This window comes from Pinus tabuliformis, chromosome 5_2, assembly GCF_031772625.1.
Source record: "Pinus tabuliformis cultivar Carrire ecotype Pingquan chromosome 5_2, CPIR1, whole genome shotgun sequence".
NCBI lineage: Eukaryota > Viridiplantae > Streptophyta > Pinopsida > Pinales > Pinaceae > Pinus > Pinus tabuliformis.
This window is the reverse complement of record NC_142306.1, coordinates 588,703,538-588,730,536: the sequence shown is the minus strand read 5'-3', so window position 1 is coordinate 588,730,536 and position 26,999 is coordinate 588,703,538.

Here is a 26,999-nt window from a genome sequence, read left to right as displayed (position 1 = left end):
TCACAGACAATGCAACAGCTTTCAAATCAAAGAGGATGATTGATTTCTACAACAAATATCATATAACCCTGTGTCACTCCACAACCTACTATCCCCAAGGAAATGGACTAGCAGAGTCTTCCAATAAGAGTTTAGTGAATATCATCAAAAAACTATTGGAGGATAATAAAAAAACCTAGAACATTAAATTAGTAAATTCCTTGTGGGCAGACAGGCTGACCACAAAGAAATCCATTGGTACCAGCCCTTATCAGCTAGTCTATGGAATGGAGGCTATTTTCCCATCTTTCTTGGGAACACCAATGATGAAATTACTCCAAGAAGTACAGGTTGAGCCAAGTGATATTCAAAGGAGAATTAATCAAACAATTCACTTACAGCAAACCATTGAATAAGTGTATATCAGATCCCAAATAGTGCAAGAAAGAATCAAGAAATCTTTTGACAAAAGGACTAAGGCAAAAGATTTATATCTAGGAGGTAAAGTTTTGAAATGGGACTCAAGAAGGGAGGATAAAGGTAAACATGGGAAGTTTGACTTTTTATAGAAAGGTCCTTACATCATTTATGCTTTTAGGGGTAATAATTCTTTCTTCCTCAAAGAATTGGATGGTGCAGAAGTAGAAGGAGGACCAATTAATGGTTGAATGCTTAAGCACTACATAGATCCTAGTCACTGATTTCACTAATCACTTGTACATATTTTATTTTTCAAAATTTTAGTGTTGATTGGATGGTAATTTTGGAGTTGAAGCCCAAAGAGAAGGCCCTAAGCTTCTAAACTTTCACTGTCATAAAGAGCAATAATGCAGTAAAGGAAAGGAAAAAGTTGCAGAAGTTAGATCACAGGAGTTCAGAAGGCCATTGATCTACAAGTTCTTGACATTTCACCAGGAAATGCCATCCCCAAGTGGAGCCACTGTTAGGTTCCTATACCAATAGGAGTCATAATTTTTTAATGGCTGAGATTAAATCTGTAATATGTGCATACCTTTGCTTTCTGCAAATGTTTTCCATATTCAAAAAATTAAAAAATGTAAAGAGGGTATGTCCTAAAATAAAAATCAAAGGACAAAAAGAATAAAAAAGGTCAAAAAAGATGAAAAATGAACCCCAAGAAAAGAAAAGACCATGAAAGTGTGCAAGTCAAAATGCCACTACTATTTACTTTTTGATGCAGAATAATTGATTGTGTGCAGCTTGTTATCCTTGCCACAATCCATGAATAGTCAAAATGTTTAAACTTGACTATTTCATGTTTTCAATTTCATGCTTATAGATAGAGAATAAAATTTGACCAAACTGTTTAATCTTGGCAGATAATTAGATTAGGTAGAGTAAATAAAAGGAGATCAACTATTTAATCTAAGCCCTTGGATGTAATAAGACTAGATTTAGATAGATTTCTATTGTAAAAGAAAATAAAATGTTTTGATAAAGGGTTTGCCAGCTTAAGTGCACCCTAATAAAGAGAAGTAAAAATGGTAGGATGAGTAGGTGGGTAAGTAGAAGAAAGGTTGCAAAATTATGATGATTGTTAGATAAAAAGCATATTATTCACCTTCATCATGAAAGTTCTACGTATGGATGAAAATTGAGCATGTATCAAAGTTCACGAAGTTAAATTAATTAACCTCCCTCACTCATTATATTTTTTCACTTAACTAATTTCCAAGAAAAGTCGTAAGTACCTAAAATCTTAAGTCAAAGGGGTTTAGAGCATTTCTCTGACTTCTGGAGGGACCGGACCCTTGGCCCAATGACTTGCATATCCTAAAGTACTAAAATTCCCCCCATAAGCATTTTTTCCCTTCAATTTAATCATATTCCCCAACAAATCCCTTTACCTAAAGAAAAACATCATTTTCCTAAGGAAAAGTCATTTTACCCCTAATAAACACCTTTCTCTAAGGATAAAACCTTAGAAAAGTGATCACCCCCATGGGAAAACCCCTTATCTTCACAAAACCCAAAAGAACACTTGAAGCTTAAGTATAATGTGTTATGTCAAATAACAAACGAATAAACAAAATACACTATACTTAGTGCTTTATTCATTCCCTGCTAGCTTCACACTAATTTCTAACTTTATATATATTAAATCCCAAAAAAGAAATAAAACCTTCCCATATAGTTATATAATAAAAACCGTTATATTAATACCTCACCCCGAAAAGTTTGAAATATAAACTTTATAAAAACCTTATCCTGATAAAAGAGATTAATCAACCAATCTGTGGTTAGTTAGTAATCGACCCCGCTAATGAAATCACCCTCGACACCCTTAATCTGCTATAAACCATAGATTAATTTAATCCCACACTCTTAAACCTTCTTTGGGCACCTCCATTAACCTTCATTCAAACCTTTCACCCCGACCACCATTTGATTGGCCCCCTTTAATCCGACAGCTATCGATCATATCAGGTAGGCCTCTGTAGCTCGACCTTTACTCACCCGATATCGGTGGTTTCACTTTGGGTCCCGATGCTACGTGTCGCCTGATAAATGGCATTGTTGACCTCCCCCTGAAACCAACCCAGCCCAAAAGCGTTGCGATCAAAACCCACTTACTGCCTCCTACTAAATGACAAAGTCGTCACATCATCCCACTAAAATCCAAACGTATCTTTGCCCATGTACCTGCCAAATTGGTTGACTTTATGAATAAAACTAAAAAAACTCATTGTTTTTGGTTTTATCGTGGAAAAATACTTAGACCTCCATGCAAACGATAGACTACATGCAACTGCCAACCCATGTCCAATCGCCAACCTACAGAAGCTGCTGAACTTCCAGTCCACTCTTCAGTCACGTATGCCTCCTGCAAACTGTGCACAGTTTCCCATCAACCCATTCAGAGCCAAACCAGGTATTTACCCAAAATCACTGAGAGACCCTGTCTCATTCCTAAAAACTGTTACTCAATTGCTTGAATTATTAAGAAATTAAGTGGAAAAAATACCCAGCAACCCCAAACAGCTTTGAATTGAACCAATTTTCCCCCAATTTAACAAAAAACCCTTTTTCCGCATTCTTGAATCCATAAGAACCAAGAATGGCCACTCCAGTTGCAATGAATGTCCGGCCAATTACCATTCCACACCAGGACTTAGATCATCTCCCTTTGGTAGACAAAGACTTCCAAATCAAAGACACCTCTATCCATGAATCCCCACTGAAGTTATGCTGCAGGTACAGGGACCAGTACTTAAACCACACAGAAAAAATAGGTCTTTGGGAATCAAATTTGCCTAAGTACCAATTCCCTAGAGTTCATATCTTCTCTGGCATTGTCCACTATTGCCATATGAATTACAGTCCTACCCAAAGAGCAGTGATGTCCCTTGAGTAGACTGTACTTTTTACTATCACTGTTGAATCCATCAATGAAATGCTGCAGTTGTAACTAGGACAAAACCTGACACCCATTTCTATTGGAGACCTGCTTGACAGATTCCCTAGAATTACCTCCATCAAACTTGCTCAATTATTCCAGACCTTCATTATGGGAGAGAAATACATTCGAAAGGACCCTCCCCCATACATGTGGTCCATATTCTCTGAACTTGGCCGATACATTATATCAATGATATCTAGTGTTTTAGGGTATACCACTAGTGAGTATGTTGATGAGATTATTATAGCCTTCATGTCCATTCACACTCCTGGATAGCCCCCTGCCATCATGTTTGATTATGCCAAATTCATTGCAGATAAAATGCATGACCAATTCATGAGAATGGACAATGAAAGAGTATTTAAGTACTCATCAGTTTCATATCATCTTTTCCTATGCTATCAAGTTGATAAATTTTCATTCACACTTCAAAAGCTTGATACCAGAGGCAACCCTAGATTAGTAATCTTCTGGACCCCATTAATCCACCAATATGACTCTCCATATACTTATACAGATTTCATAGATCTTTTTATGCACCCAGTGTCAACCATGCTGTTAGGAAGCCCTCCCACAAGGATTAGTGCAGATATCAAAAAGATCCTATAGCTTTCCAAACAACACAAAGTGGGAGATTGGTACTTGTACCAAAATCACACTGAAATCAGAATATATGGTTGTGAGTTAGCACCCTACAAACTACCAAGATACCTCCCCATGAGATTGTTTGCTTTGGAGTACTACAGGAAAATAATTAATTCAGATGAGGTACATTTTGTAAAGGCCAAGAAGAAGGCCCAACTCAGAATAAAAGACCAGCTTGGCCCCTTTATATGCAACAGTAGGGAAGCTGGAAGAGAAGTAGAAGAAATCCTTCAAAGGCTTAGACTGAAACAGAGTTTCATATGGAGATATGACCCTTTTGATTTCATCTGCAATAGAAGACAAAAGAACAAATTGTCTCCCTATATCCACCACAGAATTCCTGAGATAGAACAATATGCAAATCAACTAGAATGGGTGGAGAACACTTTAGTAGACAAAGATAACACAGAAGTTGTTGTTAATAATGTATTAATTGATCTAGAGAGGAGACTTGATGAAGATTCTTTTATATAGGTGCCAAGAGAATCCCTATCCCAAAGGGAAACACAGGAACATAGTGAGCAACAAGTAGAAGAAGGACCTCAAGAGAAAGAAGAATCAGAGCAACCAGACATATCAGAAGAGTTGGCTTAGCCATAACACATCATGAGTACTCCTTCTATTGTACAGACTCCTCTAAATGAGGAGAAGAATCCCAAAATAGATAGGGAGGAATCCACTCCTTCTAGCAGACCTATTGCACAGACTTATGTCAAAAGGCAAAGGTTAAATCCTTTTTCAGAACAAGAATTCATAGAGGAAACAGCTAGAACCACAGGTTCAGAAAGGGAAGAGAGCATGCAGGCCACTCCCTCTGGAGGGACACAAGAACCTTCCACTGCACAGGCTCAGATACTAGAAAGACAACAGAGCGTGGAATTATCCTCATTCATAGCTCCAACTGGCCAGGACCAGGACATTAGAGAGAAATACAAAGAGATAAAGGCCAGAAATGAAAGGTTGAAGGCTCAGAGCTATGCAAAATACCTTAAAATGGCTCCCACTAATCAAACAAGGCTAATGTCAGCCTTTGATGTAAAAGAAGGTAAGATGCAAATGAATTTCATGAAGCCTACCACACAACAGCCCAGGTCTATAGCAGATTACTTGAAGACAAATTTTGAGGTGTTGGCAAGTCCTTAAGCTAAATGATCAATTAAAGGAAATAGAGAAAGAGCTAGACAACTTAATTCAATTTAAGCAAAGTGAGCTAGCCAGCACTCCACAGATTGTCATTTCTACAGTCTCTACAGCAGTGCCCTCTACATTGGCTACTTCCTTAGCACCAATGGCTCCACCTACGATAGCCATGCCAATCATAGGTACATCTGTTGGAAATAATACTGAGAGGGAGGGGTGAATCAGTATTATCAAATCAATAACCTTTTTATTTTCGTTGTCAGATCCACATACACTACTTCAGTTAAGGAAAATCACGTGTATACGCAACTGTGTTTAATGCAACTAGCGTATATCCAGCAAACTTATGATTCAGTTAATTCATCATATGTTGATCTTTAATGAGTGCATCAGAACATTATCAACCATATAAATAGTAAACAAGTGCAGTAAAACAGAACAGATCATCACACATAAGAAGCACACATGAACACCATGATATAAGGTGGAAACCCAATGCGGGACAAAATCCACCTGATATTGTTTTCTTTAAGATAAGAGAAACCTATTTACAATCTTGTATTGGCGCAGACTCATACCAGTATGCAGGCACCCACCTACAGAAGGCTACAACCCCCTAGCTCTTGTACTAGCTAATATATTTACTAGTATGTAGGCGCCAACCTACAGAAGGCTACGACCTTCTCTTTTTTTCTAGGGACTATGTTTCATAAATTTTTAAACTAGATCCATCAATACAAAACAATCATCACTGAAATACAACCATCAACTATATCTACATCATCAATCTCTGAATCACCCAACACCTGAATCACTGAAACCCTGTCATCAAAACACAATCACCAGAACACAGAGCAGAACACAGAACTCTGCAACAACCACTAGAACCAACAACAACCTCAAATATCAAATATCATAATGTATATGCTACTTGGTTGTGTCGAACTAGTGTGTATACGCTCTTTCACTAAAGGGAAATCGTGTACAGATCTGAAAATAATTACTTATACCTTCGTTGCAATTTTCAACTTCAGATATACCCAGAACATAAGATAAGACATGTGTCAGTATTCAAATATGAACTATTCATGATCATACCATATAATGATAATGCATTTTAGTCTTCATGATCCTAGTTCATCAACCTTCATTCGCCACAGAGGTGCATCCTTAACAAAGCATCACATACCCATAACCTGCATACTAGATTTCACTCTTTATCAGATATTCATCACTTGCACACTTGCACTTTTGCCTAATGATCTTCTTCTCCTTATATAGGTTTAGGCCTCTCTCAATACCATGGTCCAAAACCACGTAGGACCAATACCTTGGACCAAATACCATGGACCAAATACCACGGACCAAAACTTAACTTTCCAACATGTACACACCTTTCCTTCTGTGAAAGTGCATGTGTACGATATACACACCTTTGTATATAGTTAACCTGCATGTATACACGGCTTGGTATATAGTGAACCTGCATATACATTTCCTTCTTGCTATTTACCTGCTATACTATGATATTTCATCTGAGAGAGTTGCCATCAAGGACAACACTTATGTCATACCTGTATCATAATGCCAACAATCTCCCCCTTTGGACTTGATGGCAACAACCACACCAAGTCACTCTTCCCCTTTGACATCAAGGGCAAAGGGTGAACCAAGATATTCTCTCCCTTGCTATACATTCTGGTGTCCATTCTCCCCGTGAGTACATGGTGAAATCTCTGATTGAGCTCCCCCTTTGTACATGCTAAGATGTATCAATCCGTTCATGCTCCCCCTAAGAACATGCCGAGTTTGCAAAGATATTTTTTAAAAGAATAACATGACTCTACAACTCAACTAAGTGAGTATGACCTTCCTATCACCAATGACTCATACATACATCAATCTCCCAACCAAGTGGGGATACACCATTTTGACTCATCCACCCAACCAAGTGGGGATATACCAAATGTTTATACATGACTGAAATAGACATTATTACATCATCCTTCCCATGCAAAGTGGGGTTACAAATTAGGTCTTTTCATGACCTTTACATCAAATGATATACATGACTTTTATAACAATGACCAACAATCTAAACAAGACCATGATAGTCATCAGCAACTATCATATGCCATATATGATCTGCTCCATAAGCATCTGTCACCAACATCTAGACTTGTAGCCTGCAATACCATTCTCTTGGCCAACCAACAATAAGTAGTAAGATGTATCATAAGCATCATCACCAAAGACTTCTAACCATAATGCCAACAATGCATTATTCGAAGCATATGCTCCCCCTGAACCTATGCCAACCAACATATACCATGACCGAACCATATCGGACTTCTTTTCGTCAATCTATTCTGCTGCTTTTTCTTCAGAGCTCCACATACGCGACTCTGCAGCCTCTAGCTCGCGTATATATGCGACTTCGCTTCATAATATCTGTGTATGCAAATTGGAATACTGAAGGTTTACACTTTCAGCTTCCCTTGGGTTTTTTATGTCTGCTAACTGAGTTATGCCACATCTTTCTGACACTAATTCTGTCTTCTTCAATACTTGTGATTGAGATGATGTATGCTCCTTTTTCTTTGATGTCCAAATTTTGCTCCTGCATTCCTTTACTTTATGTCCAAACTTGTTACATGCATAACATCTTACATGTTTCATATTCCTTTTATTGTAATCAATAGCTTTGTGACCAAACATATTGCAAGAAAAACAATATCCCTTAAAGTGCCTGGAACGTGATGATCTTTCTGTATGATGGTGTTGAAGCATTCTTCTTCTACCTCTGGCTGCAACATGTCCAAGATTATGACATTCATAACATTCAACATTACTTATCGGAGGAAATAACCGTCTATCACTTCCATAGTTAGGAGGAAAAGATTTTATTTGAAGAATTTCTTTCCTTGGTTGTTGCTGGGGTTGGCCACTTATCTCCTTGTTGATCATTTCAGATTTTGCATTAGAATTCCTTCCTATGAGCTAGATTCACCTTCAACAGTTTCATAAAAACCAAGACCAGTTTTGATAGTAGGGGATCTTTGACTACTAAGAATATCATCCAAAATATTAATATTGTCTTGAAATCATAACATTTTATCCTTTTCTTCTAATTTACCTTTTAAGATATTTACCTCAACCTAATGTTGTTCTTCCTTTTCTAGATATTGCTTCTTTATGTTTTCTTTAGCTTTTCTTCCTTCTTCCACTTGTTGCCTTAATTCGAGCACTTCATGTTCTTGTTCTTCAAGAGCTTCTTCATTATGCCTTTCTGATTCTTCAAGATCTTCTTTTAGAGAGAGGATCTTAGCTTCAAGTCCTGTAGGTTTTAACCCCATACAGAAATTACCTGCATACGAATTCTAAAACACAGAAAATAAACAATGCAATAGCATAACACATAAAACCCATATACACAGAGATTTTCCCATGGATCCCAAAATTGGGACTACCAGCTTGATTTTTCATTATATTCCTTTCAATGTTACAATACATATTTATACATGTCGAAGCATCCAATACCATGGACCGAAAACCATCGCGTCCAAAAAACATGTGTGAAAATCATGCACAAAACCCTAGGTGGGTCCGCCCAACCTAACATAGGTTCCAAAACCAAAATTTTCTGGGGCGCTGCCTCGAACCCCATAAAGAGGGGTTACGGGTGCCCCTCAAACCCCTTGTGACCTCCCCCCCTCTAACCCCTGGTTAACTATGTGGGCTAGTCGTGGAAAGAATATAACACAACCCAACATTCTCCCACTTGTTGTTTTCTTTCCACAGGGGGTCACAAGAGAGCTTAGTCATTTATCTAGCCCTGCAATGCCCATTTTTTCTCTACACTAAGAGAACTTCTCAGAGCTCATAGATTTTGTCAATGCATCTGCAGTATTCTTCAAAGTGTCCACCTTTACCAGCAACACCTTTTTGTCTTCTATCATATCCCTCACAAAGTGATACTGAACATCAACGTGCTTTGTCTTTGAATGATATGCAGGGTTCTTTGCCAAGAAAATTGTACTTTGGCTGTCACAGTCTATCCTAATAGCTTCCTGTTCTAACCCAATACTTAAACACAATATCTGCAACCAAACTGCTTCCTTGCTTGCATGAGTGGCTGCCATGTATTTTGCCTCTGTAGTTGATAGTGCCACTATAGATTGTTTCTTACTCATTCAACTGACTGCACCTCAAAATAGGTTAAACACATACCCACTTGTAGATATTCTTTGATCTAGATCTCTAGCCTTGTCTGCATCAACAAAGCCATGAATATCCAACACTCTATCCAATCTTGGTCTTCCTTGGTAGCACAAACCATATTCACTAGTGCCACACAAATACCCGAAAACCTGCTTCACTGTTGTCCAGTGCTCCTTCCCTGGTTTTGACATAAACCTGCTCAATAATCCCACTGCATGTGCAATGTCTAGTCTAGTATAGACCATTGCATACATTAGGCTACTGACTGCACTTGCATATGGAACACGGGACATGTCCTCTCCTCTTCTTGTGTCTTGGGACAGTGTTCAACAGATAACCTCACACCTATAGGAATAGGAACCTTCACTGGTTTACTATCCTGCATATTAAACCTCTGCAGTATTGTCTCGACACACTTCCTCTGGTTTAACCAGAGCTTCCTCTTTGTATGATCTCTTTTAATTTCCATGCCCAAAATATAGTTTGCAGCACCAAGATCTTTCATGTCGAATTTGGAGGACAATTGGGTCTTCAAATCTTGGATAATTTCTTTGTCATTTCCAACCAGCAACATATCATCCACATACAAGACCAGATAAATAACACGGTCACGAATTAATTTAAAATACACACAGTGATCTGCTTTGCTTCTGGTGAAGCCAAGTCCCCGTATAAATGTATCAAATTTCTGATACCACATCCTTGGTGACTGTTTTAACCCATACAAAGACTTCTTTAACTTACACACCAGTTCTTTCTTACCCTTCATCGCAAAGCCATCAAGTTTCTTCATGTAGATCTCCTCTTCCAGATCCCCATGAAGAAATGTTGTCTTCACATCAATCTGTTCTACCTCAAAATTAAAAGCAGCAGCAACAGATAAAAGTCATCTAATAGAAGTTACCTTGGCAACAGGAGAAAAAATATCACCAAAATCAATTCCCGGCACCTGGGAATAACCTTTTGCTACCAACCGAGCTTTGTATTTCTCCACTTTTCCTTTTGCATTTGTCTTCTTTTTGAACACCCATATGCTCCCAATGGGTTTCCTCCTAGCCGGCAACTCCACCAGATCCCAAGCCTCATTTTTATGCAAATATGCCATTTCATCAACCATGGCCTCTTTCCAGAGTTTTCCATCCTCTGAATCCACTGCTTCCTTCACAGTTTTGGGATCATCATTAATAACAGACAAAGAAAAATTCGAACAGAAAGCAGATGGACTATACCTCTCTGGCTGCCTTCTTTCTTGAACTGATCTTCTCACAGCCGGAGTTTGTGGCTCTTCATCTTCTAATCCCTCCTCTGCTGTAGATTTTGATTCTTCCTCCTTTAGCTCAAACTCTATCTTCTCAGGTTCCTTTGGTTGGACTTCATGTTTAATAACATCTTTCACCTCTCTGAACACCACATCTCGACTGTACACAACCTTCCTTATTACTGGGTTCCAAAGTTTATAACCCTTTAAACCATCCTTATACCCAATAAAGATGCACTTTTCAGATTTACTATCCAACTTGGTTCGTTTCTCCTTTGGAACATGTACATATGCATCACATCCAAATACCCTTAGATGTGAAAGAGAGGGTTTCTTACTATTCCATACCTCATGTGGAGTCTTATCCTCTAACGCTGATGAAGGTGACCTGTTGACCAGGTAACATGCAGTATCCACTGCCTTTGCCCAAAATTCCTATCCTAACCCGGCACCACTGAGCATGCTTCTTACCCTTTCCATCAACGTCTTATTCATTCTTTTTGCAACTCCATTTTGTTGAGGTGTATATGGAGTAGTCTTCTGTCATGCTATACCACACTTCTTACAGAATTCTTCAAATTCCTTGCTGCAAAACTCTCCACCATTATCTGTTCTCAGCACCTTTATCTTCTTCTCTGTTTGATTTTCCACGAGAGCCTTAAATTCTTTAAACCTGTCAAAGACTTCAGATTTCTTCTTAAGGAAATATATCCAAGTGGTAAGGCAGCAGGTTTTGATCCTGTTATTCGGAGGTTCGAAGCCTTCCGTCCCAGACTTATTTCATTGGTTCCTGTTTTCCCTTCCTTCGCTCTTCCCTTTTTTCTTTCGTAAAAGATCCAACTTTGTTTTCCTTTTTATCATAATTTAACCATACTTATCAGAAGGGAATGTGATTACAATAGGGAAGAGATAAAGGGATATATCTGTGGTGCAAGATGGGAATACAGATCAATTTGAGATAAGGTTCAATTTATGAAATTAGCCCATTGGATGTATGCTGGTCCTGCTCATATTGGAACTCTACGAGTAGCTAGTTCATTCAAAAATGTCCATGCCATTATGCATGCTCCTCTAGGAGATGATTATTTTAATGTAATGTGTTCTATGTTAGAATGGGAAAGAAATTTTACTCCTGCAACTACTGGTATAGTAGATCGTCATGTACTAGCACTCCTGGACCGCACTCCTTGAGAATTCATCTATAAATGATACATAGTACACAGACTTACCTAGTGATGGAACCTTCACAGGTCCAAACACATCACTGTGCACAAGCTCTAATATCTGTTTCACCTTCTTACCACTAGAGAGCAAACTCACTCGATTCTGCTCCTATATACACACTTTTCACAGAAATCAAAATCCAGAGAGATATTACTCATACCTTCTACCATACCTTTACCATGAAGTATTCGAAGGCCCTTCTCTCCAATAAGTCCAAGCCTTTTATGCCATAGCATGGTCTTCTCTCCAAAGACCACTAGATTTTCTGCTCCACTTTCAGGAACCATAGAACTATTGCACCCATCAATAACAGTGCTACCTTGCAGCTTTTACAGAGTTCCAATCCGAACTCCCCATATCAATACTAGTGCTCCCTGAACCATTTTGCAGGTATCCTTCTCGAACACTGTTTTTACACCTGCATCATCCAGCTTGCTTACAAAAATCAGATTTTTGGCTAATGCAGGAATATGTAGAACACCTGGAAGCGTTCTAACCCTTCCACCTTGCAACTTCAACTTTACTTTTCTGCGACCAATGATTCTAGCCTTCCTGTCATCCCCCAAGAAGACATCACCACCATCATATTTCTCATACTCGCAGAACCACTCTCTATGGGGAGTGAAGTGAAAGGATGCACCTGAGTCAATCAACCATGCCTCATGATCTACATGTGTACTTGAAGAAGTGAAGTACACATCCCCACCTTCATCTGAGGCGGTTTTCGCCTTTGTAGAAGGAGCCTCATCAGATCCCATTCCTTTGTCAGGAGATTTAGATTTATAGTCCCTTTTGAAGTGGCCTTCCTTTTTGCATTTCCAGCAAACCACCTTTACAAGTTTTCCTGGAGATTTAGATCTCCCACTCGATGACTTATTTTTGTTTCTGTTCTGGGACCGTCCTCGTACAGACAAGGCATCACCATTTTGGCTCTCCATATTTTTCCGTCTCATCTCCTCTGTCAGCAAGGCTGAGACTATTGCATCAAATTGCAAGGCAGTTACATTGCTACCTATTGCAATAACCAGACTATCCCATGAATTTGGTAGAGAACACAACAAACTGATGCACTCATCTTCATCTGAAATTTTAATATCAATAGATGCTAACTAAATTACCACATTATTTAAAGCATTTAGATGCTCTGTCATTGAGTCTCCATCTTTCATCCTCAGGTTATATAGATTTTTCCACGGGAACAGTTTATTCACCAGAGACTTAGATTGGTACAAAGTCCCTAACTTGTCCCACAAAGCCTTCACCGTAGCTTCCCCTGATACATTTAGCAATACTGAATCTGAGACACACAATCGTATTGTGCTCTTTGCCTTCCGATCCAAATTCTTCCATTCTTCATCAGAAACTCCCATTGGTTTAGTACCTGGATCTACCATGATCCACTAATCTTTATCCACCAACAGATCCTCCATCTTAAGTTTCCACAACTCAAAACTTTGACCATTAAATTTATTAATCTCTATCTTTCCACTGCTTGCCATCTTCTTTCACCACCAGAATTGATCTCACAGATCTCCCACTGAACAGGGTCTACCACAGGCCCAAGCGAAACCCCTCAGCAACAAAGGCATCCCCTTGAAGCCAAATCTGCTCTGATACCAAATGTAGGTTTTAACCCCGTACAGAAATTACCTACATACGAATTCTAAAACAAAGAAAATAAACAATGCGAGAGCATAACACATAAAACACATATACACATAGATTTTCCCCTGGATCCCAAAATCGGGACTACCAGCTTGATTTTTCATTATATTCCTTTCAATGTTACAATACATATTTATACATGCCAAAGCATCCAATACCATGGACCGAAAGCCAACGCGTCCAATACCATGGACTGAAAACCATCTTGTCCAAAAAACATGTGTGGAAATCATGCACAAAACCATAGGTGGGTCTGCCCAACCTAACATAGGTTCCAGAAGCAAAATTTTCTAGGGCGCTGCCTTGGACCCCATAAAGTGGGGTTACGGGTGCCCCTCAAACCCCCTATGACCTACCCCCCTCTAACCCCCGGTTAACTGTGTGGGCTAGTCGTGGAAAGAATATAACACAATCCAACAAGTCTCTCAATTGTTATGCTCTGATATTTTACTATATCCTACAGCTGCTCCCTTACTCTGGTTACTGTCTCCAACTGAACATTTAATCTGGTAACTTCTTCTTTTTCTACATCATTATTTTCATATGCCATGAGAAGTTTAATTTCTTGATTATCTTCATCACCATTGGATGAGTCATTACTATTATCATGACTATAATAACTTCTATTACCTTCTTCAGACATCTTTCCTTTGTTATGAGGGTATCTAGCAGTGTAATGACCAACTCTTCCACAAGAAAAACATTTGAAAGGTAGCTTACCTTTGAACCTTCCAGATCCCCGTTCAAGATTCTTGACAAAATTTACCTCATATTATTCTTCTGAAATGTATCCTAATTCATTGAGGTTTTCTTTTCCCTTTGTTGATACTTTAAATGCAACTTCTCTCCTTTTTGATGTTCCTCATTTTCTCATTTCAAAAGCAGTTAAGATTCCGTGAAGCTATGTCATAGTGATATTATGTAGATCCTGCTTTTCTTCTATGGCAAACACTTTGGGTTCAAATTTAGCAGACAAGGATCTCAAAACTTTCTCAACTAAGACAACTTCCTTAATTTCTTCACCCAGATTCTTCATACAATTGACAATCTCATCTATACGTAGAAAGTAATTAGCTATGCTTTCATCACTATGCATCTTAAGAGTTTCATACTGAATTCTGAGAGTTTGAAACTTAGCATGTTTTACCTGAGCGTCTCCTTCGTAGCTTAGAATGATTTTGTCCCATATTTCTTTGGCTGATTTGAGTTGCATGACCTTGACAAACTCTGATTTTGACAAACTTGCCAATAAGATAGTAACAACTTTGGCATTGATTTCATATTACTTTCTACCTACCGTATCTGTAGGAATTAATGATGGAAATGTATATCCACCTTCCATGATTTCCCAAATATCCGTTCCAAGTGATTGTAGATAGGCTGTGGTTCTTATCTTCCAGTAAACAAAATTGCTCCCATCGAAGATTGGTGGTCTGATGGATCCCTCTCTTTCTTGATTACTCATCCTGATGGATCTTCCTTCAAGCGATCAAGCTTCTTCTGAAGGACCTGCTCCGATACCAATTGTTGGAAATAATACTGAGAGGTGGGGGGGTGAATCAGTATTATCAAATCAATAACCTTTTCATTTCCATTATTAGATTCACATACGCTACTTCAGTTAAGGAAACCCACGTGTATACGCAACTCTGTTTAATGCAACTAGCATATATCCAATAAACTTATGATTCAGTTAATTCATCATATGTTGATCTTTAATGAGTGCATCAGAACATTATCAACCATATAAATAGTAAACAGGTGCAGTAAAATAGAACAAATCATCACACATAAGAATCACACATGAACACCATGATATAAGGTGGAAACCCAATGCGGGACAAAAACCACCTGCTGCTATTTTCTTTAAGATAAGAAAAACCTGCTTACGATCTTGTACTCGTGCAGACTCATACCAATACGCAGGCACCCACCTGTAGAAGGCTACAACCTTATCTTGTTCTCCAGCTTCTACTAGAAGGGAGCTACAACCCCCTACCTCTTGTACTAGCCGATATATTTACTAGTACATAGGCACTGACCTACAGAAGGCTATGACCTTCTCTTTTCTTCCAGGGACCACGTTTCATAAATTTTCAGACTGGATCCATCAATACAAAATAATCACCACTACAATACAACCATCAACTATATCTGCATCATCAATCTCTGAATCACCCAACAACTGAATCATTGAAACCTTGTCATCAAAACACAGTCACCAGAACATAGAGCAGAACCCAGAACTCTACAAACACCACTAGAACCAACAACAACCTCAAATATCAAATCTCATAATGTATACGCTACTTGGTTGTGCTGAACTAACATGTATACGCTCTTTCACCAAAGGGAACCCACGTACAGATATAAAAATAATTACTTATACCTTCGCTACAATTTTCAACTTCAGATATACCCAGAACATAAGATAAGACATGCGTCAGTATTCGAAATTGAACTATTCATGATCATACCATATAATGATAATGCATTTTAGTCTTCATGATCCCAGTTCATCAACCTTCATTCACCACATAGGTGTATCCTTAACAAAGCTTCACATACCCATAACCCGCATACTAGATCTCACTCTTTATCAGATATTCATCACTTGCACACTTGCACTTTTGCCTAATGATCTTCTTCTCCTTATATAGGTTTAGGCCTCTATCAATACCATGGTCCAAAACCACGTAGGACCAATACCTTGGACCCAATACTTGGGGTGAATACCTCAGATCAAATACCATGGACCAATACCAAAATACCATGGACCAAAACTTAGCTTTCCAACATGTACGCACCTTTCCTTCTGTGAAAGTGGATGTGTATGATATACACACCTTTGTATATAGTTAACCTGCGTGTATATGCGGCTTGGTATATAGTGAACTTGCGTATACCTTTCCTTCTTGCTATTTACCTACTATACTATGATCTTTCATCTGAGAGAGTTGCCATCAAGGACAACACTTATGTCATACCTGTATCATAATGCCAACAACATCTACAAACGTAGTTACATTGACAGAGAAGATAACATAATTAGTGAAAGCCATGGAAGAAATGACCATCCAGGCTACAGAGCTTAGAAGGCTTAAAAAAAAGTCTCAAGCTTGGAAACTAACTGCAAGCTTGCACAAATACAACAAAAGGAAGAAGCTCAGAAGAGTCAAAGAATGGGTGAAAGGATAAAATTCCTTGAAAAGGACTTAACATTGCAACAACCACTAGGATAAATAAAGGAAATGCTCTGGACAAACATCATTGACTCTGTCAATGATGTTTGGCCATCAATTCAAGTAATTTCTTGAGTAGACTGAACTGGTGAAAGTGGCCACCACAGTAATTCAAAAGAAAAGAGGAGATCTAGGAGACCAGACTGAGGAGGCCAACCAACTGATAAAACTCTTGAACAGCAAGAACAGGTATTAGCTGGATGAATTGGGCCTAGAAGATAGGACAAGAACCATCATAGAAATCAAGAAGGTTCTTACTAAAAGGAACCTTATGCTCAATCTTGAGAAGAAATGCCAAAGCATGCAAGCTGATATTGATAGATTCATGACAAAATTTGGAATTTTGAGAGAAAAAGGCCCTCCCAGTCCTATGGTCATCCATGACAAGCTTATGACCCAAGAGGACTATGTGGATAGACTAAAAAAGTTGGCCAAAGACCAAGCTAGCACTTTAGGGGTAAAAGCTTTACCCACAAGAAAGGTATTGTATGACAATCTGGAAAATCTTTTCTTCCTAGAGCACGAAGTAAAGCATTTTTTCGTAAATAAACCAAAATTTTCCAAATACACTGAAGCTAACGAGATATACCAAAAGATGTTGAAGGTAAAATTACCTGAAAATGAATGGTGGGTAAAATTAACAGATTTACTATAAAGTTACTGTAGTAAATCCATATGGTAGCCAGGTAAAATAGGTGAAATAGGGTCAAAGTGTAACAGGTAAAGAGTATCAGTAGGTTGAAGACATAAAGTGATTCTAGCACATAGATATCAATCAACTGAAAGAGCCAAATTCAAACTACAACAGCCAGCACAATCACAATAAAAGGGACAACAAGAGGCAGTTTTCCATCTGTCTCTATCTTCATGCTTGAAGATATTTTTGATTTCCTAGAATAATTCTCAAACTGTTATGAGATATTTTGTAATATCTTTTGTATAAATACTTCACATTCTAAAGTAATTAGGGTGGATTCAAAGGTATTTCTGTAGACATTTCTTATCAAGTTAAGGAGCTATTGTAATCAAGACTGGATTGGCTTGCTGGATAATGGAATAAAGTTAAAGACATTTCACAGGATTCTTGTGCACAAAGGAAATCAAATAGGTATTATCTCTTCATGTTTATTACTGTTTTCTCTTCATGTTTATAAATATTCATATGTGTCTCTATGAAATTTGAATGGTAAACAAGGAATGATATTTCAGAATTAGCTTTAATGCTCTCTGTCTTGACTGTTTACCTTCTCACTGTTTTCTGCTAAACTATCTTAGTCTGGGAATTCTTAATTACTCCCTTACTTCCATAGTTTCCCCCCTTAGGTCCATAGTAAAGGATTCTTAGTTTCCCTTTGCTACTGACTTCCTTCTGTTCTTCATCTTGATCCTGGTTTAAGGATTCTTCATTGCCCTTTCACCCTGGTTAGGACTACCTCATCCATTTGAACCTGCAGATTTTCCTTTTTTGTGCTAGCCTGCCCTGTGAACTCCTCCTTTAGTAATTGATCTGATCTAGTTAAGCCACTCTTTGATTGACTCCATAGCCCAATGGTTTGAAGGCCTGCTCTGTCCATCTGTTCCCAGAATTCCACCACCCCATCAAAATCAAAACCTTATGAGAACTAAGAACTAGCCTAAAATCCCACCCAAAACAAAGTTAAATTATAAAGAGAGATCCCTCTCTAGACTTAGGTTGGCTAGAACCCAAGTCTAAAAAATTAGGTTTGTGGTTACCTCAGATTATTCCTTCTTTTTATAACTTCTAGGGAAGACTTCTGAGTGATAACAATTTCCAGCCCTTATTTTTTTCCCATATTTTATTCTCAGAGCTACAGTTGTCCTTCCTTGAGGGGTCGTGCTAGTTTGTTGCAAGTTTGGGTTGTTCTAGCCCTCAAACAATCCTCGACCCTCCTTCTATTCATTGTGGCATGCTCCAGAATGGCTCCACAGGCCTGTAACAACCTATTATAAGGAAAATCCACCCACAAACCAACCCTTAAACACCTCAGACCTTCACACCTGCTCCTCAGCCCTCCTTTTATGCAATTCAGTCACCAAAAGTAGTCCTAACAACCTTCCTTTTCCACGGTTTCATTCTCTTACTTGCGGCCAAGACAAAATTGGTCTTCCCCTTCAACAAGCTCCTCTTGTGTTGTGTTTCTCACTTTGGATGTGAGAAATGACACTTCAATCACCTCATATTTATATCCAATATGAGGGCTCCACAAAAAGTTATTATTCGGCTTGAAAAGTTGTCATAAGATTTATTAACATCAATTTGACCTTGACTTGTATTCTGTAAACCCACTTCTTAAGTTCAAAAATTCATAAATCCATTTCTACAACTCGAAATCAAATGATTTTTAATGTGCCGATTCGTCTCAACGATTAGTATCATCGTCATCCATCACATGTCAAAATGTGTCGATCGTTTTGGTCCAAATCATGATGGGTGAAAAACCCCAACCTTGGGTTCCAAGCTCACAAGTGATTCTTGTGGTGCTCCAACCTCCAAACCCTGAACCATAGGGCTTAGAGTACCTCCCAAGCTATTCAAAAATCAACACTACCTCCTAGCAAGGGAGGTAATTCCAAGACTAGGAAGTAACTCATCATCATCATCATTGCTCGCAACACTCACCCAACTCTTGGTGCTCACCATTGGAGCAATCCCAGTAGCATGAACTATGCCTCTCTTAGAAGTGTCACTATCACTGGAAGCATCCTGCTTCTTCTTCTTCTCCTGTATCGCTTTCCATTCCCTCCATGATTCCTTCTTGGTATATGTGGAAGCACCATTTCTCCCCACTGACCATGCTCTCTTCTTGGGCTGCAAAGTCTCCCTCTGAATCTGCAAGCTCCCTCTAGAACTTGAATCCCTCTGAGCCTATGGAATCTAGACCTTATTTTATGGAACCTGTACCTACCCCTCTGAAGCCTACACCTGCTTCTATGGAACTTGCACTTGGTCCACCTGCTTCTTCTTCCCATAATCCATAGGCTTTCCAGTAATTATGTATAGACCATGCCCTCTAACTCCAAGCACAATACTTATCGATCTAGAGTCTCTTGGTTTGAGTCTTGCCTTCCCATCCTAGAACAAGACCTCAAACCCCTTCTTCTTGATCATTAAGACAGATATCACACTATATCTGAGTCCTAGTAAAAACAATACATCCTGGACCCACATCACTCATCCTATCTCCATCCTAAATGGCACAACTCCCAATCCTCGGATCTCCTTATGAATCTTATCACCCAACACCATGTGAAACTTTGAGTCCCATTCAGCTAGAGTCTCAAAAACCTGTTGTGACCCTGTCATATGTTTCGACGCACCATTGTCCGCATACCATCCATCCTCATTGATAGTACCCTGTAAGAAATGAGAGATCATAGCAAAGGTATCCTCCTCTAATCTCTTGGTGAGAGCATTTATCTCAGGAGAAGTGGAAACACCACGAGCTGCTTCCATTTCTTTTTCTTGGTATATCCCTTCTTCTTCATCGGAAATCTCGACGAAAATGACCCATCTCGCCACAGTTGAAACACTTGAATTTACTCAAGTCCTTATTTTTCTTACCCTTCATTCATGCTACAAGTGCTATGTCATCATCTGAAGCCCTCTTCTTTGGATGAATATCCTCGTCTCACAACTCCTCCTGAATGACATCATCCCACAACCTATTCCAATATGGAAACTTCTCCATGGAAATGATCCCCTTGATGAAGGGATTCCATTCCTCGGTGAACCCTTTCAAAGCAATCCTCACTATATCCAAATCTGAAATAGTCACACCAACAATAACAAGCTCATCCTTGACCTAAGACAATCTCGTCAGATACAAAGTCACTCCTTCACCCTATATCATCTTGGTGGACTTAAACTTATCCTCCAATACCAATACTTGGTTCTCGTTATTATTTTGGAACAAATTTTGAAGAGTCATCCACAACTCATGTGCAGTGTTCTTCCTAGATAAATGAGGTATTAGGGGATCCTTCAGACCATCTAGGATGATCAATCTCACCCTCGTATCCAAATACTCATACACTTCCATATCCTTTGGGTCAGTTGGCTTCTTGATGTCTTTCTCAGTGAACTCCTAAATCAGTTGACCCGCAAGACCAACTTGATCCTTTCCTTCCATGGACTATAGTTGGAAAAACCCTCCAACCTATCCTCATACCAAAGACTAGCCTGCAACTTCAACATTGTAGTGAGCTCTTCACCTACAATGTGACCAACTCCCTATTAAGTTGTACTTTATTGTGCACACTCTGATTCACTGTCTTCCAAATTAGCTCAGACACCCTTTGATACCATGTTGAATTTCCATGATCTTAGGTCTAGGATAGAATCTTAGAATCTTTGACCCTACCAAACCAATAATCTCAACATAACAACTTTTCACAGTGGAAAATATAAAGTTGTAAATCACACATGCACAAGTATAAACAAATTTTTACAAAAGATTGTACAAATATGTACAACCCAATCTTCATTATATTAAACCACTCTGAATAATACAATAGTCTATGGAATACAAGATACAATGACAATCTCGTTGCAGCCTCTATGTTGTATCTTGTCCTGCCAATCCTTCACTTTCATTATGTTCTCTAGCTACCCCTTAGTCCATCAAAGGACAACACATAGAGTCTTTAGGAGGGCTGCCACCTATCACTGCTGCAAGTCGTTTTCGCTACAATGAACACGGGATGATCCAATCTACTCTCTAGGCTGGCCAATTCCTTAGCTCCAAACTACCAATCTAGTAGCCTCTTTTGTCCACTAAAGAGCTACACATTAGGCTCCAAACTTCACCCAAGCATGCAATGATCAATGTCCTTCTTGTATGATACTTTAGGGATAATTTGGGCTATCAACATGTTACCCTCCAAAAAACCAATGATGCCCAAAACACTCACTTCAATATATGCTACTAGGAGGGAATTTCAACCATCAAGAAAATTCTTCCAAATGGCTCCCATGGGATCCTAGACAAACTGAACCAAAAATGATCCAATAACACAGATCCAACACCGACAGGAATGTACCAAAGAACATACCTTTTTATCACCACTTAAGGTATGTTTCTTTGCTATCAAACTCAACCTGGTTAGGGAAAAACCACAATCATTTCCAACCCTTATTTTCTCCCAGATTTTCTCCTCAGAGCTTCTATTGTCCTTCCTTGAGGGGTTGTTCTAGTTTGCTGCAAATCTGGGCTATTCTAGCCCTCAAATAGTCCTCAACCCTCCTTCCATTCACTACGGCATGCTCTCGAATGGCTCCACATGTAGTATACCTATGGGGGATATTATGGGGTACAAAGAGAGGTACCCAAGGTAATAATAAGATGTAAGGATAATAAATAAGTGGGCCATAGTAAATAAATAAAGTGATTAACCCACATCATTTAAGGGACTGCAAGTTGTTAGGAATAATAATAATGTTTGATGTTTTTATGTTTGGTTGTCGACCATCATAGGCTCATCATCTGATGTGTGAGTGTCATTAGAGATTTGTGCTTCTGCCTCCATAGTCTCTGCCTGGGTCTTAATGGAAATATCCTGCAATGTAATTTTCTTCTTTTTATACCAGAGGTTCATGAATTTATTTTGCACATTAATATTGACAGTACCCATAGATTCCATCCAAGGATATCCCAAAACAACATCCATATTATCCATATTTCAAGTATAAAAATCACAATGCAACACATACTTATCCATAGAAAGCTTTATTAATATCAAACTTGTGGTCTCTTACATGATGCGGGTTAACCACTGTTTGGTCAATTCAATGTCATTGAATGGGCAATCATAAATTTTCAACCAGGGTGCGTAGATTGACGAAGTATAGGTGCACAATATGTGCTTAGAAGTTGTTTTAGTAGGTCATTATGTATTTTTCAAAGTCTAGTCCTAGGATGGAGGTGATGTTTGTTAATTGTATTGATGTTGTAATTCTTAAGGATGTTGATTAAATTTCCTAGGAATTAATTGCTATTCAATCAGTTTGTGGACGATCTGAGGGTGATTTTACTTATGTTAGGTTGTTAGGATTTGATTTTAAATCTCTTCGCTACAACTTCTAATCGTCTAAGTGCAAAATGGAATCTCATTCTAGCAGCTTTGAAGGAATACTGTTGAACTTAATTGTTTTAGGAGAAGTCTTCTCACTTGTTCAATTTCTTTTTAAACAATGTAATACAAGCAACATTTATGAATTAAACACACTTCAATTATGTTGGATAATAAGCAAAGGAAATAACTATGCAGTACCAGGTATAAAGAAAAGTAAACAACAACCTAATCTAGGTATAAAGCAAAGTAGAATTCTTATGCAGATAACAATTTGAAATCATTATGCAACATGATGATCATGCTAAATAGAGCAATTGAATAATTGAAGGAAATCAGATTGTATTTGATCAAAACCCACCACTATTTGTAGGGGCCCTCCACATAGTAGTTCATAGCTTCAAATCACTACAATTCTTGCACACAGAAAACCAAATTCATTCACACGAAAGTCACAAATTGTTCAGAAAACATATCATTCGGTGCGCACCCAAATAACAGTGTGGCCATTAACTTTATAGCATGTCTCTTGCATAACTGTATGAGAATCCTAAGCCTAATATCTCTTAACCCTATCTAAACTTATATCGTGAAACCATCATTTTGCTATTTCGAAAGCAAAACGATAAGGTTTCAGTTGCTCTCGGTCTCTGTTCTGCGTTAATCCAGTGGTTGACTTTGAAGTTTGACCACGATCTCCTCTGCCTCTTTTAGAAAATGGTTTTGAGTGGATAGGAAGGTATCCATGAGGGAGTCACCTTCTATCCATCTGCACCTTTCATTGCTAAACTAGAACTCTGGAACCTCACGAACAATGAAGGCAGCTACAAAATCCTGGACTAGCTGTGGAAACAGGCTAATTCGATAGCTAATTACAACTTTAATTAAAACAATAGGGTATACAGTTGAATATGAACAAGAAAACATACTAATGCATACCTTCATCAAAACCTTGTATATATGGCTTTATTAAGTGGTAAATATATATGAAAAAGAGAGGACTATTGGGCAAAAGGATGTCATGGTAGGACAATCTTCAGACTCTACATTCCCCCAGACTGGAGATGTTGTATGTCCTCATACACTTCTTCCTTGTCTTCTGCTTGTGTCTCTTGTTTGTTATCTCCCCTTTTCATTGTTTTCTTCATTTTGGGAAACTGCTAAACTTCTCATTGAACTGCAACCATTGTCTTCTTTGCAACGACTCTCTAGTTTGTGGGTACCCTCTAGGAATTGCTTTCCTGCTGGCTCAGTCCGAACAATTACCCCCATGATGAAGAATGCTTTGCCTCGAAGATTGGCTACCTTGATAAGAAAATGGGACTGGTCGGGTTTACTGGCTGGCAGAGAGATGGTGTGATTGTGAAAGAATGGAGGAGTGTAGGAATACAGAAGAATGTATGGGTTATCAAGAGGATTATGGAAATGGATTCGACTGTTAGGCACATTCAAACTTATGATTTGATAATTAATTTGGTAGATTTGGCACAAGGTCGTGACATGACCTTTAGAGTGGTGGCATATGATATTTCGTTAGATGGCCATTACCCTTAGGTTATAATAATTTCACTTTAGTACTATATTTCCTTACTCATACATGCTATCTTTCCCCATTGTTAAATTAAAGCAACATGTACCTTCAATTTTCTGTTGCTAACCTGGTTTTTTGTCCTTTGATCTTCTACAGGTGCATTGTTGTCAACTATCCTTTAATCCAGATCATCAAGCATTCTTGTAGACTTCAAAATTATTAGGTTGCAGAAATTTGTTTGGCTGCGGAAACTTGTCCAAGCTACAGAAAGTTGGACGAGCTATGGAAAGTTGTTGTTTCTATAGCTTAAGAGAAAGAAAACTTTAGTAGATGAGCTTTATTATTTATTTTTTTTGGAAAGAAAATTTGAAGTGCTAATAAATTGGTTTTCACTTTAAATTTTCTGCATAAACATGCCAACAACATGTTGGTTTTCATGTTTATACAATTTTTTTTTTTTTTTCATATATATATATATATATATATATATATATATATATATATATATATATATATATATATATATATATATATATACATATAATTTATTTATTATATTTTTGTTATATATATATATATATTATAAGAAACAAACTAAATGAAAATTACTAAGGTGGAAAAGAAGAAGAATTCTTCTTGGCCATCTTTAGTTCTGAATCATCCTAAAATATTTTGACAAACTCCTCTCTTGTTAATGGTTTCTGGTAAAGCTTGAGTCGATGTCCATTTACTAATAGAGGAGTTCTTTCTTCATCAATAGTCCTGATTCTAACTGCACCATTATCAAAGATATTCTCACCTCATAAGTTCCAAGCCAATGGGTTTGGAATTTCCCTTGATATTTTTTGAATTTTGAATCAAAGAGCAATGCCCAACCTCCCGGATGAAACTTCCTTTCTATAATGTACTTATCATGCCATCTTGACCTTTGTTGTTGCACTAAGCTAGTCCTCTAAAAGGTTTCTTTTCTAATCCCATCGGGCTCATTTAATTGTGTCATCCTTTGCTTCTAGGTTTTTGACAAGTCAAGATCTAACTGGACTACTGTCTTATAGGTCTGGATCTAGAACTCTATTGGAAGTAAGACTTGCTTCCCATAAACAAGTTCATAGGGAGTATGTCCTATAGTATTCCTCCATGTAGTCCTATAGGCCCATAAGGCTTCTGGAATTTTTTCCACCCAGTCTTTCCTGTGTATATGTACAGCCTTTGTAAGGATAGCTTCAATCACTTTATTTGTGGACTCAACTTGTCCATTGGCTTGTGGATGATATGGAGTTGACTTTCGATGTTTTATCTTGTATTGGTCCACGAGCTTCTGAACTAGTCTGGATGTGAACTGTGTCCCTTGATCTATTACAATTTCTCTTGGCACACCAAAACGAGTAAAAATATCCTAAAAAAGAAATGAAACTATAGTATTTTCAGTAGCAAAAGGAAGTTCTTTAGCTTCTACCCATTTAGTGACATAATCAGTACGTACCAAAATATATTTCTTTTGCTTTGAAGGTGGGCTGATTGGTCCAACAAAATCCAGTGCCCATTTTTCAAATGGTTCGATAAGTACCTGTGGTTGCAATGGCATCTCATTTGAAGGAGTAGGTTTTCCCATTCTCTGACAACTGTCACATCTCTTAACATATTCTTTGGTGTCCTTAGAAATGGAATGCGAATAATATCCTAAAAGCAGGATTTTGTAAGTGGTTCTCTTGTCAGAAAAATGTCCTCCACATGGTTCATTGTGACAAGTTTTTAGTATCTCTAGTATTTCATCCTCCTGAACACATCTTCTGATGATGAGGTCTGGTCCTGTCTTATACATTTCTTCATTTATCCATGAGTAGGATGTGCTATTATGGACTATTCTTCTTTTTTCTCTTGGAGTTAAATGAAATGGCATTTTTCCTGTGGCCAAATAGTTAGCAATATTTGCATACCAAGGTGATTTAGTAGATACTGCAAAAAGATATTCATCAGGAAATTTATCTTCTACGGGTTAATCATTGTTTTCATTTTGTATTCTAGATAGAAAGTCAGCAATTGTGTTTTGCTTTCCTGGCCTATCTAGAATGGTTATGTTAAATTCTTGTAAAAGTAGGAGCCATTTGGTTATTCTTCCATTAGTGACTGGTTTATTCATTAAGTATCTAATGGCAGAATGGTCTGTGTGGACAAAATTTTCATAGCCAGTTATATAATTTTTGAATTTATTAATGGCATGAATCATAGCTAAGAACTCCTTCTCGGTTACAATATAGTTTAACTCTGTAGGGGTTAAATTTTTACTGGTATAATAAATGGCATAAGGAGTGATATATTTTTGTCCAAAAACAACTCCTAAGTTTGAATTTAAAGCATTTGTTGAGATACGGAAATGAAATTTCCAGTTAGGTCCTTTTAATATGGGTGCTTCAAAAATTTTCTTTTTCAGTGTTTCAAAGGCAACTTGACATTTGGAATCTCAACTGAATTCACAGTCTTTTGTAAGTAATTTAAAGAGTGGGGATGCAATATTTGTGAAGTTTTCTATAAATCTTCTATAATATCCGGTAAAACCGAGAAAACTTCTAATATCCTTTTGAC